Here is an 18,421-nt window from a genome sequence, read left to right on the forward strand (position 1 = left end):
GAATGTAAGTGTGTTTGATATACAAAAATTAATTAATATAATACACCATATTAATAGAATAAAGGACAAAACCTACATGATCATCTTAATAGACACATAAAAAGCATGCATTTGATAAAATTCAACACCTATTCATGATAAAAAGTCTCAGAAAAATGGGGTTAATGGGTCACTACCTCAATTTTTTGAAGAGCATCTACCAAAATCTTTCAGCTAACATACTTAATTGTGAAAGACTGAATGCTTTTGCCCTAAGATCAGCAACAAAGATAGGGTGGTCACTCTCACATGCTTACTCAACATTGTTCTGGAATTCTAGTCACTGCAATAAGGCAAGGAAATAAAATTCATACAGATCAGAAAGGAAGAAATAAAACTCCCTAGTTGAAGATGACATGTTTTTCAATATTAAAAATCTCAGAGAATCTGGAGGCCAGCCCAGTGGCGCAGCAGTTAAGTTCGCTCATTCTGCTTCAGTGGCCTGGAGTTTGCCAGTTGGGATCCTGGGTGCGGACCTACACACTGTTTGTCAAGCCATGCTGTGGCAGGCATCCTACATACAACAGAGGAAGATGGGCACAGATGTTAGCTCAGGGCCAGTCTTCCTCAGCAAAAAGAAGAGGAATGGCAGTACATGTTAGCTCAGGGCTAATCTTCCTAAAAAAAAAAATCTCAGAGAATCAACAAAGGAACTCCTAAAATTAATAAGGAGTTCAGCAAAGTCTCAGGATACATGATAAATACATAAAAAGTAATTGTATTCCTATATACTAACCATGAGCACATGGAAAACAAAATTAAAAATCTAACATTTACAAGTGCTCAGAAAAATGAAATACTTAGGTGGAAATCTAGCAAAACATATACAGTACTTATGTGCTGAAAACTACAAAACACTGATGAAAGAAATCAAAGAAGATCTAAATAAACAGACAGACATCTCCTTTTCATGAATTGAAAGATGCAATATATAAAGGTGTCAATTCTTTCCAAATTAATATTCAAATTTAAATAAATTTTTATCAAAATCCCAGCAAGATTTTTTATACATATTTGCAAGATTACTATAAAATTTACATGGAAAGGAAAAGGAATTAGAATACTAAAGCAATTTTGAAAAGAAAGTGAGAGGAATCGGTCTCCCGAATTTCAAGATTTATTATAGAGCTACTATAACTAAAGCTGTGTAGTATCGGTGGAGAGATAGACACATAGATCAATGGAACAGAATAGAGAACCTAGAAATAGGCCCACACAAGTATGCCCAACCGATGTTTGACAAAAATGCAAAAGCAATTAAATGGAGAAAAGGTAGCCTTTTCAACAAATGGTTCTGGAACAGTTGGATATCCATAGGCAAAAAAAATGAACCTTGACCTGAGTCTAATGCCTTATTTAAAAATTGAACAAATTAAATTAAAATTGAAAAATTAAAATGGAACATGGGCTTAAATGTAAAATGTAAATTTTAAAACTTAAAAAAAAAGGAGAACATTTTACCTGTCTAGGAATAGACAGAGTTCTTAGATTTGACATTAAAAGCACAATCCGTAAAAGGAAATATTGATAAACTGGACTTCATCAAAATTTAAAAGTTTTGTTTTGCAAAAGACCTTGATAAGAGTATGAAAATAAAAGCTATAGATTGTGAAGAAATATTTGAAAACCACATATTTGCAAAGGACTAGTATCTACAATATACAAAGAACCCTCAAAAGTCAACAGTAGAAAATAAATCCAACTAGAAAACAGGTAAAAGACATGAAGAGATGTTTCACTGAAGAGGATATACAGATAGCAAACAAGAGCATGAAAGAAAGGTTCAACGTCATTAGCCATTAGGGAAATTCAAATAAAACTACAATGTAGCTATGGTGACGCACCTATTAGAATATATAAAAAAGTGACACCACCAAGTGCTGGTAAAGACATGGAGAAACTGGATCACACATACATTGCTAATGGGAAAGTAAAATGGTACAGCTACTCTGGAAAATAGTTTTTCCATTTCTTAAAAAAACAAATATCCAACTACAACATGATCCAGCAGTTGCACTCCTGGCATTTATCCCAGAGAAATGAAAACTTGTATTCATGCAAAGACATGTTCGGGAATGTTTACAGCAGCTTTATGTAATAGCCCCAAACTGGAAACAGCAATCCTTCAATGGGCAATGGTTAAATTACAGTACATCCATACCATGGAATACTACTTAGCAATAAAAATTAGGGAACTATTGATACATGTAACAACCTGCATGAATCTCCTGAAGATTATGCTGAATGAAAAAAAGCCAATTCCCAAATGTTATATACCATATGATTCTATTCATATAATATTTTTGAAATGACAAATTGTGGAAATGGAGAACAGAATAGTGGTTGCCAGTATTTAAGGAAGGAGTTGAAGGAGAAGGAAGTGGGTTTGCCATATAAAATGGCAACATGGGGAATCCTTGTGCCGATGGAATTGTTCTGTGTCTTGGCTTTATCAATGACAATGTCCTGTTCATGATATTGTACTACAGTTTTGTAAGATACCACAATTGGAAGAAACTGGTTAAAGAGTACATAGGATCTCTCTGTAATATTTCCTGAAACTGTATGTGAATCTACAATTATCTCAAAATAAAAAGTTCAATTAAAAAAAATCTTCCCCAAAGTAGATTTTGTTTATAGTAGGTAGACAATCTAAGATAATGCGATTTTGTTTATCCAACTTGAAAAGGGCTGTAACATTGTTCTCTTTGAGGGGGTTCAGCTCTTCCCACTGCTCCAAGTAAAGTTCCCTTTTCTACATGAATACTTATACACAGGCATGTTTATGGTACCATAATTCCAAATGTGAAACACTGAAAATATTCACCTCCAACAAGTGGGATTTGGTTAAATAAATTAGGGTACATTATTTGATGAATAATTTATAACCATAAAAAGCCATATTTTCAAGGAATATTTTATGCAGTGTGGACAATGATAATGATATATTGTTAACAAAAATTGTTATAAAACTATATAATAAGACAAAATCATAATTTTGTAAAACCAAAATCTGAATATAATTGCTTAGGCATGACTGAAAATATATTTTAAAAAGTACTAAAATTCTGTCATTTCCAAATTTTATACAATAATAATGCATGACTTCTATAAATGGAAAAAAACTATTTAAATTTTAAAAAACCCTGTTTTTTAAGAAGTTCTTCCTATCTAGGTTAAAAGTGATGAAGCCTTCTATGTAATTAAAACTTCCAATAAATAAATTATTTAGAAAATTATACTTGTCTTACTAATGGTAAAATTCAAACAGAATTCCTTAACATTGTTGGCAAAATAGAATACAAAATTAAAGTATAGTCATAACCTATTATGTCTTAGAATGAACAGAGTTCTAACAGTTGTATATTTTAAATATGTCAATTTCTGTGGAACACAAGCATAAATAAAATTGGACTCACTTTTATCAACTACAAGGCAATGCATTCATTCTAAAAAGAGGCAGCAAAAAGTGACAAGTGTGAGCTTTGGAGCAAGAAGCCATGGCTTCCAGTCCCTGGGCCATGACCTATTAACAGTGAGACACAGGTCACTTATTTTCTCTGACCTTTCATTTTGTGTTCTATAAAGTGGAGAAATTAATAATTTCTTCTTTAAGACTTCTCATGGGGATTAAATTAAATAATGCACATGAAAGAACTCTGCAAATTGTTAAATGCTAGATACGCTGTTCTTTGTTATTTCTGTTTCAGATGAAACAAGCAGCATCCTTTGCTTTGCTTAGTAAATCCCTGGATGCACATTACTAAGAAATCTGCAATCAAACAGTACTCATGGGGGAAATCTATATTTTGTAGAATGTTATTTATGATTCAAATACATGAATATTCGATAATGGCCTCTCCTTTCTTCCCATTTTAAGAAATGTCCTTCTAAAATAGTTCATCAGAAAGCTACTTGTGCGATGACATTGGTTTATTTAGGCACCACCACCTTCCCTCCTTTCTGTTAGGATCATTTGTAGTTTCACAGGCAAAATTGCATCTTTGAGAGTTTCCCAATTTAAGTGCAATGTTTGCTTCCCGACAGAGTTGACTTCTAACTTGAAATCGTGCTCAAGCCTGATTGATGGCCTCTCCAGTGGCCTTCTAGTCTGAAGAATGAATGGAGTTAAGAAAACAACCACTATTATATATTTTTTGCAGGCCTATTGAATTGAGTTGTGTTGTAATGCTCAGAAAGGATCTCAAATAGATCTTGCAATGAGTACAATTTTCATTGGTTTCATTAGGTGACTGTAAAACTGTTGCCTGGTATAAAAAATACAGATAAAGGAAAGGGTTTTGTAAAATCGTCCCGAAATACCAGCCATTTCACGTAAGAGTTATGGTGCCCAGCTTTCTTTGGGCAATGCAGTATTTATGGGTTTTGTTTCATTTTCTATTTGGGGCTGAAAAGGCCTGGTCTTCATCTCGATATAATGACTGATAAAGCTTTTTACTCTGCAAGTGCCCCAGAATATCCTTGAATATCCTTGAATAACAAAGGATGTGAAATTCATAAAGAGAATGGCTCAATAGCAAGCACCAAACCCTGAGGAGATTACCTTCTTTCTGTTACTATGAGTACACTACTCATATTCATGTTGTCATCCTGTGTACCAGTGCCCTCTTGTGAAAGATACTGTTATGGGTGCATACTTAGAGCCATTTTGCCTTTTTCTTCTCAGAAAAACAAAAGACAGTGTATACCAGAAAGCGATTGAAGCACATTTGGTCCATCCCTTTTTCCTTCCTCCTTTTCCTTTTTGTTTTTATTTGGTCTCCCTTTCCATTTCCTCTCCTCTTCATGCACTCTTCCTTCTTTACCTCAAATTGCTGTCCTCCTACTTTATGTTATTAAATACATAGTAGCATGAAGTTGGTTAGAAAGGATTTGGAAACTTCCCACCTCCAACCAAGAATACAGAGATAATGGAAAATACAGAATCATTTGGGTCTTTAGACCTTTTTCAGATTCATCTCCATGGTTTGAAGTTATTGGTGGCCTGAGAGGAAACAATATTACCTGGGGACAAAAATAAAATTACTGTCTAGCTAAACTTCAAGGTTTATTACTGGTTGCTGAGCCAAAAGTTAAGCTGTAAAACTGTTTCACAGGGCAATATTTTTTTAACTGAATGAGCCTCACTTTCCTTGTCTATAAAATGGGAAAGAAAATACTAATACATAATTAGTATTAATTATGGAAGAAAGGTACCAAATTGTGGGAGGATGTTAACTGCCTTCAATTCCAAGACAAGAAATGTAGACTTGATTGTTAGACCATAGAGAGTCATCCAACTTTTTCTAGCAGGTTAGTTTTGAGAGAATCAATCTGATGGCAGTGGATAGCAGGGATTGGAATCAGGAGAGAATAAAAATGGGCAGATTATTTGACAAGTCCAAATGATGTGTAATGATACTTCTAACACTTATTGTTTACTATATGACGGCCACCGTGCTAATTCTTTTTCCATCTTATCTCATTTAATTCTTTCAGCCACTCTATAAAATAGATAACTTTTGTTGTCTACATTTTAGAGGTGAAGAAATTAAGGCACAAAGCAATTAAGAAATTTGCCTAAATTGTCACTTAGTATGAGGTCACCAAAGAAGAGCTGAGTAAGGGGTAGAGTCAGGATTTGACCCTAGACTGCCTGGCTCTGCAACTCTCATGCTTAAGCACTATGGTGTATTGTCTCTAATGTGTCAGTCAATAACTACCCAAAGTGCCATCCATATTCACCCATTAGCATTACTTCAAAGTATATTTGACAATTTGAGGATTTTCTGTGTAGAATAATTATTCAATTGTCTTACATGAACTGGATATTAAGTGTTATAAATTTGTGATTTCTTTTTCAGAGATCTGAAGCTCTATCTCTCAAACATTTTTTTTTAAAAAGATTGTTTATAGTGAAAATCTTACTGAAATGTCCTGTAAGCTTTACTGCCTTTGTAAGGAGTTTCCTTGAATATGATTGATTCAGGTTTTTATGAATGTCAGTTATTTTCTTTTGGAAACAAAACCTTTGGAAGCTATTAAGGTTTGGAATACAGAATGAACCTATAGTGACTACCTCAGATTCAATGCTTCTTTCTTTTTTTTCCTGCTGAATCCCCAACTCGGTGATTCTCTCAATTGTTAGTGAGGGCTTAGTTCCCTCTTTAGCTGTAAGCCCCCAGACCACTAGTAGGTGCTTCATGTCTCCTTTGTGATCTGCTGTCTCTGATCATGGATGTCAGTGGGTCTTCTGCTTACTACTCTTCTTGTTTTTTATAACGTAGATCCTCTTTTTCCTTTGCTTTTCTCTTTTTCCATTGTTTTTCTCTGATCTCTCTCCTTCCCTTCCTACTCTTCTCAGTTTTGCTGTAATGGGACTGGATTTTGCTATCCAGGCTATTGGTTATAAATAACCCATCAGCTGTTCCTTTTCCCCGGGCAAGGTGGAGGGGGCTGTGTAAAATTTTACTTCTTTTCCCTGGCTAGTGAAATAATCATTAACAACAAGGTCTGTAAACTATACACTTTTACTTCTTAGCTATTTTCATGTTTTCTTATTTTGGGATTTTTCTTTGCTTTGAACAGCTGAGGTTACTAGACACCTGAATCTGGTAAACCTCGGCTCTATTTTTATTCACAGAATAGAAAATTAATTCAGGCATTTAACTTTGAAGAATCTAAGTTGTGTTACCTTTAAATTTAATTATATCAATAGAAATATAAGAGCAATGTAGCTGATGTATTCCAAATATTTGTATGTTAGATAATCTAGTCTGTCAACTATTTTCCAGTTAAGAAACATGTAAGTTCTGGAAACTTATGTCCACACAGAAACCTGCACATAGATATCTATAGCAGCCTTATTTGTAATTGCCAAAACTTAAAAGTAATCAAGATGTCCTGCAGTAGATGAACGGATAAATAAACTGTGGTACACCCACACAATGGAATATTATTCAGTGCTAAAAAGAAATGAGCTATCAAGCCATGAAAAGACATTGAGGAACCTTAAGTGCATATTACTAAGTGAAAGAAGCCAATCTGAAAAGGCTACATACTGTATGATTCCAACTATATAACATTCAAGAAAAGGCAAAACTAAGGGGACAGTTAAAAGATCAGTGTTTGCCAGAGAGTGAGGAGAAAGGATGAACAGGTGGAGCACAAGGGATTTTTAGGGCAGTGAAAATACTTTATGATACCATAGTGATGGATACATGTCATTACACATTCGTCCAAACCCATAGAATGTACACCACCAAGAGTGAACCCTAATGTAAACTGTGGATTTTGAATGATTATGATGTGTCAATGTAGGTTCATCAATTGTAACAGATGTACCACTCTGGTGGGGGGAGGTGTTAATAATTGGGTAGCCTATGCATATGTGAGGGCAGGGAGTATATGGGGAATCTTTATACCTTCCCCTTGGTGGTATTTTTGTTTTTGAGGAAGATTACCCCTGAGCTAACATCTGCTGCCAATTCTGCTCTTTTTGCTGAGGAAGACTGGCCCTGAGCTAACATCCATGCCCATCTTCCTCTACTTTATATGTGGGAGGCCTACCACAGCATGGCTTGCCAAGCAGTGCCATGTCCGCACCCAGGATCCAAACCGGTGAACTCCAGGCCACGGAAGTGGAACATGCGCACTTAACTGCTGTGCCACCGGGCCGGCCCTTCCCCTTGGTTTTGCTGTGAACCTAAAACTGCTCTAAAACAATGAAGACTTCTTTTAAAAATTGAGATATAGTTGACATATTACATTGTGTAAGTTTAAGGTGTAGGATGTGTTGATTTCATACATTTATATATTGCAATATGATTACCACTTTAATGTTATGTAATACCTCCTTCATGTCACATAATTATTATTTCTTTTGTGGTAAGAACATTTAAGATCTAGTCTCTTAGCAACTTTGAAGTTTTACATTACTGACTATGATCGTAATGCTGTGCATTAGATCTCTGGAAATTATTTATCATCTAACTGCAATTTTGTACCCTTTGACGAACATTGCCCCAATTCCTCCACCCTCAGCCCCTGGTAACCACCATTCTACTCCATTTCTATGAGTTTGGCTCTTTTAGGTTCCATATATAAGTGAGGTCATACAGTATTTCTCTTTCTTTTTCTCACATATCTCATTTAGCATAGTGCCCTCAAGGTCCATCTATGTTGTCGCATATGACAGGATTTCCTTCTTTTTCCTGACTGAGTAGTATTCCGTTGCATATATATACATATGTATATATACCGCATTTTCTTTATCCATTCATCCATTGATAGACACTTAGGTTGTTTCCATATCTTCTCCCTTGCAAATAATGCTGCAATGAACATGGGAGTTGATATCCTGTTTTCATTTACTTTGGATATATACCTAGAAATGGAATTGCTGGATCATATGGTAGTTCTATTTTTAACTTTTTGAGGAAGCTTCATGCTGTTTTCCATAGTGGCTGCACCAATTTCCATTTATACCAACAGTGCACAAGGGTTCCCTTTTCTCCACATCTTTGCCAACACTTGTTATCTCTAGTCTCCTTGATGATAGCCATTTTAACGAGTATGAGGTGATCTCATTGTGGTTTCGATTTGCATTTTCCCAATGATTAGTGACATTGAGCATCTTTTCACATACCTGTTGGTCATTTGTATGTCTTCTTTGGAGAAATGTATATTCAGTTTCTTTGCCCATTTTTTAATTGGATTGTTTGTGAGTGGAATTTTATTATTGATTTGTATGACTTCTTTATATATTTTAGATATTAACCTCTTATCAGGTATATCGTTTTTAAGTATTTTCTCCTATTCTGTGGTTACCTTTTTATTTTGTTGACTGTTTCTTTCGCTGTGCAGAAGCTTTTTAGTTTGATGTTGCCCCACTTGTTTATTTTAGCTCTTGCTGCTTGCGTTTTTGGTGTCACATCCAAAAAATCATTGCTAAAACCAATGTCAAGGAGTTTTTCCCCTATGTTTTCTTCCAGGAGTTTTATAACTTCAGGTCATGTGTTTAAATCTTTAATCCATTTTGGGCTAATTTTTGTGAGTGGTGTAAGATAGAGGTCCATTTTAATTCTTTACATGTGATTATCCAATTTTCCCAACACCGTTATTGAAGAGATTATCCTTCCCCCACTGAGTATTCTTGGCTCTTTTGTCAAATCTTAGCTGACTGCATCTATAGATTCAATGCAATCTCTTCCAAAATTCCACAGGCATTTTTCACCGAAAGGAAAAACAATCAAAAAATGTGTATGGAATGACAAAAGACCCAGAATGGTCACAGCAATCCTGAGACAGAAGTACAAAGCTGGAGGCATCACACTCACTGATTTCAAACTATACTATAGAGCTATAGTATTCAAACCAGTATGGTACTGACATAAGAATAGACATGCAAACCAATGGAACAGAATAGAGAGCCCAGAAATAAACTCCCACATAACGTCTTAACAAAAAATTATGTAAGTTCCTGATTGTCAGATGATATTATTATGATGATGTAGTTTTTTGGTCAGGAAGATTGGTCCTGAGCTAACACCTTTTGCCAATCTTCCTCCTTTTCCTTGAGGAAGAGTGGCCCTAAGATAATGTCTCTGCCCATTTTCTCCATTTTATATGTGGGATGCCACCACAGCATGGCTTGATGTGTAGGTCCGTACCCAGGGTCCAAAACCACAAACCCGGGCTGCCAAAGCAGAGTGTGCCAAATTTAATCACTACACCACCGGGCTGGCTCAAGATGATATTATTTTTTAAATTGTTACAGTCACTCTAGAAATTTAAAAAAGCATCTCAAAGCTCTCAACAGTTGTTTTATAATTGAATGGGCTCCAGTTAATGTCTACTATACTTGCTTAGAAAATATTTGAATCATGCTCAAGATACTATTAAGATAAATTTGTAAGGACCATTAACCTTAGAAGAGAGTCCTATAGCACTCAGGATCTATTTGAGAAGTAGTAGGACTTTGTCTAAAAGCAAAACAATGAAATGAAACAGTAACTGATTTTTTGAAAAGGAAGTTTCTTTTCCCATATAGTAGAACTGCTTACATTTATAGAAGCAAATACTTCTTAATAAAATCACTTCCCTTTAAAACTCATTTTCGAATACTAAAATTCATAATCTTTCTTTCCCAGATTTTTAAAAGTTATATAATAGCTTTCTGAGGAGCTGTCTACTTTTGATTTAGTTTTAAACTGACGAGTGTTTTAAAGGTCCACCTAAATTAAAGGTGGGGAAAATAGATGCTTCCTGTGCCTTAAACTTATGGGAAAACAGAAGTGTGCTTTATCACGAATGGATTTTCTTCAGCACAATTGTGCAAAATGGCCCTATCAGTTCTCTATTTAACAAGCTGTTTTCATTTGTTCAAGAGTCCTCAAATGAGAAAGGTAGTGTATTTCAGTCTGTTTGCATTGCTTGTAAATCAGGCCAGGAGAACAGAAGCAAATCTTCTTCAAGGGAAGAGTCTTATTTGATAAGAGGAAATCTTTTAAAGTAGGTGAACCCTTCTGATTTATACATTCAATTGGAAAGGTGCCATTGCAACCAGCCTCTGGAACCATCCTACCTGAAGAATTACTAAGAAGGCCATAAGTTTTTCAAGAATGATTTCCCCAGGAAATTGGATCAGTTTAGAAAAATGGAAAATATCATGAATGGCATGTGGAATGGTGCTGCAGAATTAAAACCTAAAACTCTATCCACTGTGGCTGGGTCAGCAGGGCAGTGGTGCTGACTGCATGTTACATTATCTTAAGGTCATTGTTACAGGTCATGAGGAGTTAACCACAAAATGCAAGGCGGAAGCATGGTTGGGTAGGCTCTGTCAATTACTGTGAATCTATGTAGCAGGTTTACGTGAGTAAGATGATTTTGTCCTTAATCCCAGGGCCCCGGATAGCATCTGCGGACTATAGCATGGCATTGAGGATTGAGGTTGTAAGGTCAATACAGAAAAAGTTCTCTGAGGCCTCAGGAAGTCTCAGGCTGTAGCTGATCCAGCAATTAATTGCAATATAGATGGAAAATATACTTAAATATCATGTGCCAATGTTGACCTATCAATTAGTAGTGACTGTCAAGAGCTATGTGTTGAGAAGGATTCCCAGGCTCATCTGGAAGGAGTGGTGAGAGTAAGTAACAATGTGTGCCATAAACCTGAGTGTAGGAAGCGGGTGCAAATTTGTCAAGCACTTCCCATTCCTAGATTGGGAGTTGTTGCTATCTTTTAGGCTCAGTTCTATTAGCTCAGTCCTATCTTGCCTGGCCAGCTCGTCACTGATGTTCAGCTAGATTCCCTCACCATAGTAAGCTATGAGCAGGGCAAATTGTTCCCATCAAGTCTGGGAAAGCTTTGAGGTGAATCTGGCCTTTGACAGTGGTGTACCTACTTTTCTGCTTGTTGATGGGATCACCCCTTGAAAGTTGGATGGGAATGTAGTCATATTGTCCTATTTTTCTGAGGCTCCGTGTATTGTGAGACTGGCTTCTGACAACATGGTGCCACAGCCTTCCATGAGCCAGGTCGACCTTCAGTCTCTACCTTTAACTGCCAGTTACTTTTAACTCCCCAGACTAGTCAGACGGCCTCACTCATCGACTTGCTTATGTGTGCTCTGGAATGGTTGTTTTCTCATCAGAAAGTATCTGCTTAGATTAGAATCAAGATCTCTTTGACAGTTGAAAACTTGTATCTGTTCTCCTATCTGCCTTGTCTTGTGCTTTTGATTCTGGAGGATCTCTTGGGCCCAAACCAGTGGCCCAGAGCTTTGCTAGCCATCTTGTCATTTGGAGTTTGACCATGTCAAGTTCTTGTCTACTTGCTCAGACTTTGAATCTCCATTTTCTTTCCTTAAGCATTGGTATATGTTCTGCCCAGGTTTTAATTTCCATGTCTTCCTGGTTTCTGGCCCACTGCTCTCTACTGGTAAATAGAAATCCCTCACTTATAACTTATTGCCTCCTGCAACCTTTGACCCATTAGTTTTTTTAAAGCGTGAATTTCACATCTTATAAAAACCCTTAGTTCCAGTTTCCCACCCTCTCTCCATAATGCACAGTTCCTTAATGTTGACAAAAACCCAGTCAGGTGAGTTAAGAGGTGGGCGCAGGGTCAGGCGAATGATGGATGTGACCTTTCCCATAGGATCAACACACTGACATCTAAAGACGAAATCAGGATCTTCAGAAGCCAGTCTGGGGCATTTAGACCAGAGTAGCAAGGCTGCAGTCTCAAGCAATGTCCTTTCAGCAGGCTGAGAATATCATTTTTGAAATTAAATCACATGTTTCAATTGTTCATTCAACCAGAAAAACAGAGGGATAGAAATTGGGACTAGGCTTATAGGTTAGCACCTAGAGTTAGTAATTCTTTAAAACGTAGTGTTCTGTACTATGGTGAAACCATGTTATATCCATGCTTGTGTGTTCAAGACATAATTTAAGAGCAAAAAGAGACTTTAGGGATAACATATCCCAATCTCCTAATTTTACAGCTGAAGAAACTAAAGCCTGGAGAGGTTAAGTGGCTTGTCCAAGGTCACATAGTTGGCTAGTGGTACAGCTAGGACTAGAAAGAACCCAGGTCATCTTACATGCATTCCTTTCTAGGCACTACTCTATCTCTCCACAGTTGCATTGTTTTCAAATTATGAGTGACTCAGCTCACTTCAAAGGGCAGAGAACTAATTTCCCTCTGATTGAAATGAGGCAGTCACAGGGTTTCACACAAGAAAATTGAAAAATGATATATGTGGCTTATTTCTTTGTTCCTTTCTGTTTTTGTCTTTGGATCAAGAGGCAAAGGAAACTATGAGAATAGTTGGAAGCAAGACACGACAATCCAAATGCTGCCATAGAGCTGAGGGCACATACATTAGGGAAAGCAAACAAACATCTGCTTGCTGTTGGAGTGTAAATAGGTAATTACGTCTGTCTCTCTCAGTAGAGAGAAGGACCAAGGCTGTAGCTGTCAAGATCTCTGCTTCTAAATTGCTCAGAGCCTAGAAAATGTGGATGCTGACACTAAAGGGAGTGGACCACTCCTTATTAAGTGCACTGACTTTGGTACTAAGAGGCAAGGACAACTTAGAAGATTCAAATCTAGTTGGAGGATATGGCTCGTCTTTTAACAAAGGGCAAATGGAGATTCCTGGTTTAATTGAATGTTCCCTGATTTATTGTGAAATTGCTGATCTGAGATCTTTTCCTTAGGATCCCATGCAATCTGTCTGCCTCTTACTAAATTAGACCTGCCTACCTCATTTGTTCATTTTACTGTTGCTATTGTTGCTGTTCGTTCATTTACTCATTCATTCTTTCAGCATTTATAAGTGCTTACTACATTCTAGGCACTATTCTAGATGTTAGAGATACAATGTGAAAACAAATTGAAATTCTTACTTTGGAGAGGCTGCAGTCTAGTGTGGAGAGGCAGATAAGAAAAAACAATACAGTCTGATAAACAAAGTGATATAAGTATCCTCAAGGTATATGGAATAGCAAAGGCAAAGTAGTTACCCATCTGAGATGGACAAGAAAGACTTTCTGGAAAAGTCAGGCTTGAGTTAATTTTGAAGGAAAAGTAGGAGCTGGGCAGTAGTTGAAGGAAGAAATCGGAGAGAACAGAAGGTACAAAGGCAAGGAGGCTGAGAGAGCCTGGCACGTTCTGGGGACCCACAAGGTATTCAATCCGTCTAGCCTGAAGAGTTTGAGGGGTGGGGTAATGAAAGAAGAATCTAGAGAAGTAAGCAGGGGCAAGGACTTTGTATGCTGAAGACAGTTGAAAGCCAGCGAAGGCTACTAAATATTATATCTTCTATTCTTAAACTCAGAACACTGTAGTGGACAGTGTGCTATAGTGAAAAAGTAATTGTCTTTGGAGTCAGACAGATCGATGTTCAATCATTTCTTAACTGTGGACCTTGGGCAAGTTACTTTGCTTTAAGTATGTTACTTTGCCTTTAAAAGTGAGAATGATTATTTCTGCTTCATGTTTGTGGGGAAGAATTAATAATATATATGAAATCACCGAGTATAGAGGTAGTAGATAATTAATGTATGTTCCACTTATACTCTCCCTCCATTTCTTCCTTACCTTCTTCCTTTTTGCATCCTGACTAGTCCTTCCTTCCTTCTCTCCCTCTGGAAATTCTCTGGATTTGCAGAAAATGTGGCTATCTTGTGTGGCTTGACATCCTTGTTTACTAAGTGGATGACATTTAGAAAACAATTTGTGCAAGTTCAGCCCTCATAGTAGTAAGTGTACCAGACCACTGCAATGTCCACAATTGATTGGATCTACTTGCTGTTGCTGGGTGACGTAGTTAAATGATCCTATGTTAGACATGAAACATTTTTGCAATTTGTAATCAGCACTTTACCTAACAAAAATTGTTGCAGCTGTGGTACAATCGAATCCATTCTTGTATTCCTGCTCTCCCCAAACCTATCAAACTGTTAGCAGCCTGACTTTTGGGAAAAACTAAACATTGTTTTGCTGTATTTTTTCCCAGTATTATCATATGCAATTCTTCTGCCTGTGCTATGAAGATATCTGAACATTTTTTATATATTTAAAAGAAAAGGTCATTTCCAATATATTGTGTTTGGGTGAAAAAAATCTCAAGAAGCTAAGGAGCTTAATATGCTTGAAGAGAATGAGTTTTTATAGTATTCTAAACTAGAGTGACTATTAGATTCTCACCGCTCCTGGATAGATTGGGTGTGGAGTTCACATAGATGACTTTGGAGCACTTGTCTTCACAATCACCTAATTTACTTGGTTCCTAGAGTGGGAAGGAAGTAGAACAGTCATCTAGTTTCCAACTTCCTGTCTTATGCTTGAGTCTCCTCTATTGCATTGCTTTAAATTAATTATATAACCTCTGCTTTACCAGACTCAATGATGTGATGGACACCTTCTATTACTAAGGCAACGCATTCCATCTTTGGACTGCTTTCACTATTTAGAAAATGCTTCCTGATATTAAAAAAAAATGTCTTTTTATAACCTTTGGGCCACAATGTATGACTTCTAGCCATACAGAATAAGTCTAATTACTTTTTTCACCCTAAGTCCTCTCACATGTTTGGAACCAACTAATGTTTGACAAGGTGTCTCCTCCACCAGAATCTTCTTTACTCTCAGTGTAACATTTCCATTTCAGTCAATGATTGCCTGGAAGAACTTCTTTCATGATTTTACCATCACTGTCAAGTGCCTCTGAATATACTTGTCCATATACTTCTTAAAAGCGGCACCTAGAATGCCTTGTATACTCACAGTGTGCTGCGATCGATGCAGAATAGTCTGTACTATTACTTGCCTTGTTCTGTGAATGCAGCCTAAAATCAAATTAGCTGCTTTTGGTGGCAATATCACAATGTTGTCCCATATCAAACTTACTATTACCTAAAACTTTAATTTAAATTTCCTATTATATACTATCCATCAAAAGCAGTCCTTCATGCTCTTTTTAAAATGTTGGTTACTTTTTTAACGTATCTCATACCTCTCCCATCTTCTGCCATCTCCAAACATGACAGATCAGCCTTCTCTTTCTTCATCTAAATAATCGATAAAGGTGTTCAACATGAAAGAATGAGGTCTCCAGAAAGAACAAACTCTGCCAATATCATGATTTCAGACTTTTGTGCTCCTGAATTATGAAAGAATAAATTTCTGTTGTTTTAAGCCAAAAAAAAAAAAAAAGAAAAGAAAAAGAAAAAGGAAGAAGCAGGAAGTTTTCCATTGGGAATATTCTAGTACAGCAGTTCTTAACCTGAAGTCCATGAACCAATAGGAACTTGATGAATTTTATGCACAGTGTGCATATACGTATTTTTTTCTGGGACAAAGCTCCATAGCTTTCATCATATTCTTAAAGGTGTGCATATTCCAAAGAAATTAAGAACTTGTATTCTAGAGTGACATCAAAATTCTCTGGCTACAGTCATTCAGTCACTTAAAAAAATATCTAGTTGAATGGTTTCCAGCCAATGATTCTCCATCTTGAATGCATGGAAGCCATGAAAGACCTTGTTAAATGTCTTTGTATATGTATACCCTGCACACCATGTATATCTGATTTTCAAGCTATTGGCCACGTGAGAGAATGAAATGAAGTTAGTCTAAGCTAACCATTTTAGTTGCACGTGGACAATTCTTTTAAAAATCTATTTGAGAATTTTTTCCATGACTCAAGTAGTCAATTACTCATTCAACAGATAGTTATTTATTTCCTGCTCTGTGTCAGGAACTATTCTAAGTACAGGGGCTAAAACAGCAAGAAAGGCAGACAAGATCTTTGCTCACAAGGAACTTATGTGCTAGTGAGAGAGTGAGATAATAAACAAGAACATAACTAAGATAATTACATTCAGGTAATGGTGAATGCTCTGAAGAAAGTAAAATAAGAAAATGGAATAGAAAGTGGCTGGAGTTGGGGCAGAAAAGTCACATTAGATAGGTCAGGGGAGGTCTCTGTTGGAGAATGGTATTTTAGCTACGAGCTAGTTGACAAGGCTTTAGTCTGCAAGTATGTAGGGGAAGAATAAATACTCCAGGCAAAGATAACAGCAATGCAAAGGCCCCAGAGCAGGAACAATCTTGGAGTGCTCAAGAAACAGAAAGATCAATGTGACTGAAGCATAGTGAACAATGGGGCAATAATAAGAGATGGAGTTTAAGGCGGAGGCAGTGTGGTTGCAGCAATGGTAAAGAGTGTAGACTTTGTTCTAAGTGCAGTGAGGGCTGTAAGAAGCAACAGGGTTTCATGGTCTGATTTACATTATTCAAAGAGTCTAATTGCTTTTTAATTCTGCATGCAAAGAATGAATTTTAAAGGAAGAAGAGTAGAATGCAAACACTTTGCCTATATTTAATTGTGGAATCTACCTTTTTTCTCATCTTAAAAACATAGAAAAAACAGAAAGAAGTGCATCTCCAGCAGTCTTCCATGATTTCATTTCTTCTCCAGCATTCTTCAAAGGTAATTAATATATGTTCATCAATTTTATACAGTCTTGGATTTAATTCATACATCCCAGGAGATCGAAAGGCATTTAAAACACTAGAACACTAGGGTGGGTGTGGGTGTGTGTGTGTGTGTGTGTTTACAATCTCTTCAACTATCTTAGGCTCAAGTCATTTCTTAGTAGTGGTTGTTTTTTACACTTTTCAGTCTGAAAATAATTCTCTTTGACAGGGAAGACAGAAACAAAATAGAATTTAAAGGAGTCTACTTTCCTCATGTCATCCATCACCCTGGACAGCTCTCTGGTTTATTTAGATATTCACTTCTATTTTTTTCCTGCTACATCAGTATAATTTATAATTGTATAGTTAGAATTGTCTTTTTGAGAGTTTCCTTGAACCATATCTTGAATTCCAATATCCCATGCTAGCTCTGCCATTTACTACCTTGGATCAAATATTTAACATCTTTGTGTCTTTTATTCAACTGTAAAATGGAGACAATAATATCTATCTCATAGAGTTGTAGAATTTAATGAATTAAACACATAAAATGCTTTGAACAATGCCTGCCACATAAAATGTGTTCAATACATATTAGCCACCCTTATTATTATTACTATTATCTTTATATTTGGGCCATGAATTTCAGGTTCCATACCTCCTTCATACCTCTTCAGTATGACAGCCTTGCAGTGTCTATTCTCTGATTCAATGTTAGACTTTCTTGACTGCTTTTTTTCTGGTCACTTTTTTGCATCAATTCCTTGGCAACATATGGAGGGAAGTTAAGCAGACCTGAGTTTGAGGCCTGCCTCTGATATTTACTAGCTCTGTCACACTGGAATAGGGATTACTCTCTCTAATCTTCAGCTTCCTCTTTAGTAAAATAAGAATAATGCTATCTTTCATTTTGGGTAGATTGGGAAAATATATGTAAAGCTAGTAAAGAGCACAGTATATGGTAAAGGCTCAAAAATTTCAAATTTGCTTCCTTTTTCAGTGTTTTTATGCTGTCCCAACCTTGTTGTGCTATCTGTAGGGAAAATGATAATTCTTCCTGGAGTATGATGCTCAAAACAGTCTCCTCCAGTCTAGTCTTCTGGCCAAGAAGGCTGCTGTTCTCAAGTTAGTAATCTTTTACCCATTTCTTGGTAGTTCTTAGCACTTTGCTGCCCTTGAATGGCCACTAGTTATGCTAAACTACTTGATACTTGGCATTGCCCCATTGTAGGTGCCATCTTGAGCTAGATTCAACTTATAATTTATGTCACAATCAATTTAGTTTTCAGGGAACAAATACATATTCAGTGCAGACCTTTCCCACCTATGCCATTCAATAGTAATGAATCTAATATTATTAGTTGGATCTATTTTTTTCCCCTTACT

The 18,421-nt window shown here is 36.5% G+C and overlaps 1 long non-coding RNA gene across 8 annotated transcripts in view; it reads left to right on the top strand.

Moving 5' to 3' along the window:
- LOC139081163 (uncharacterized) overlaps positions 1 to 18,421 on the top strand; it is a 186,189-nt gene that overhangs the window by 77,098 nt on the left and 90,670 nt on the right. For 3 of the 8 annotated variants that reach the window (XR_011536241.1, XR_011536240.1, XR_011536247.1), the window contains one exon: positions 16,980 to 17,048. The exons of the other annotated variants lie outside the window; for them this stretch is intronic. This is a non-coding gene — a long non-coding RNA (uncharacterized lncRNA). The remainder of the gene's footprint in view (positions 1 to 16,979; positions 17,049 to 18,421) is intronic. 8 annotated transcript variants of the gene reach the window in all.

This window comes from Equus przewalskii, chromosome X (genome assembly GCF_037783145.1).
Source record: "Equus przewalskii isolate Varuska chromosome X, EquPr2, whole genome shotgun sequence".
In the NCBI taxonomy this organism is placed as follows: Eukaryota; Metazoa; Chordata; class Mammalia; order Perissodactyla; family Equidae; genus Equus; species Equus przewalskii.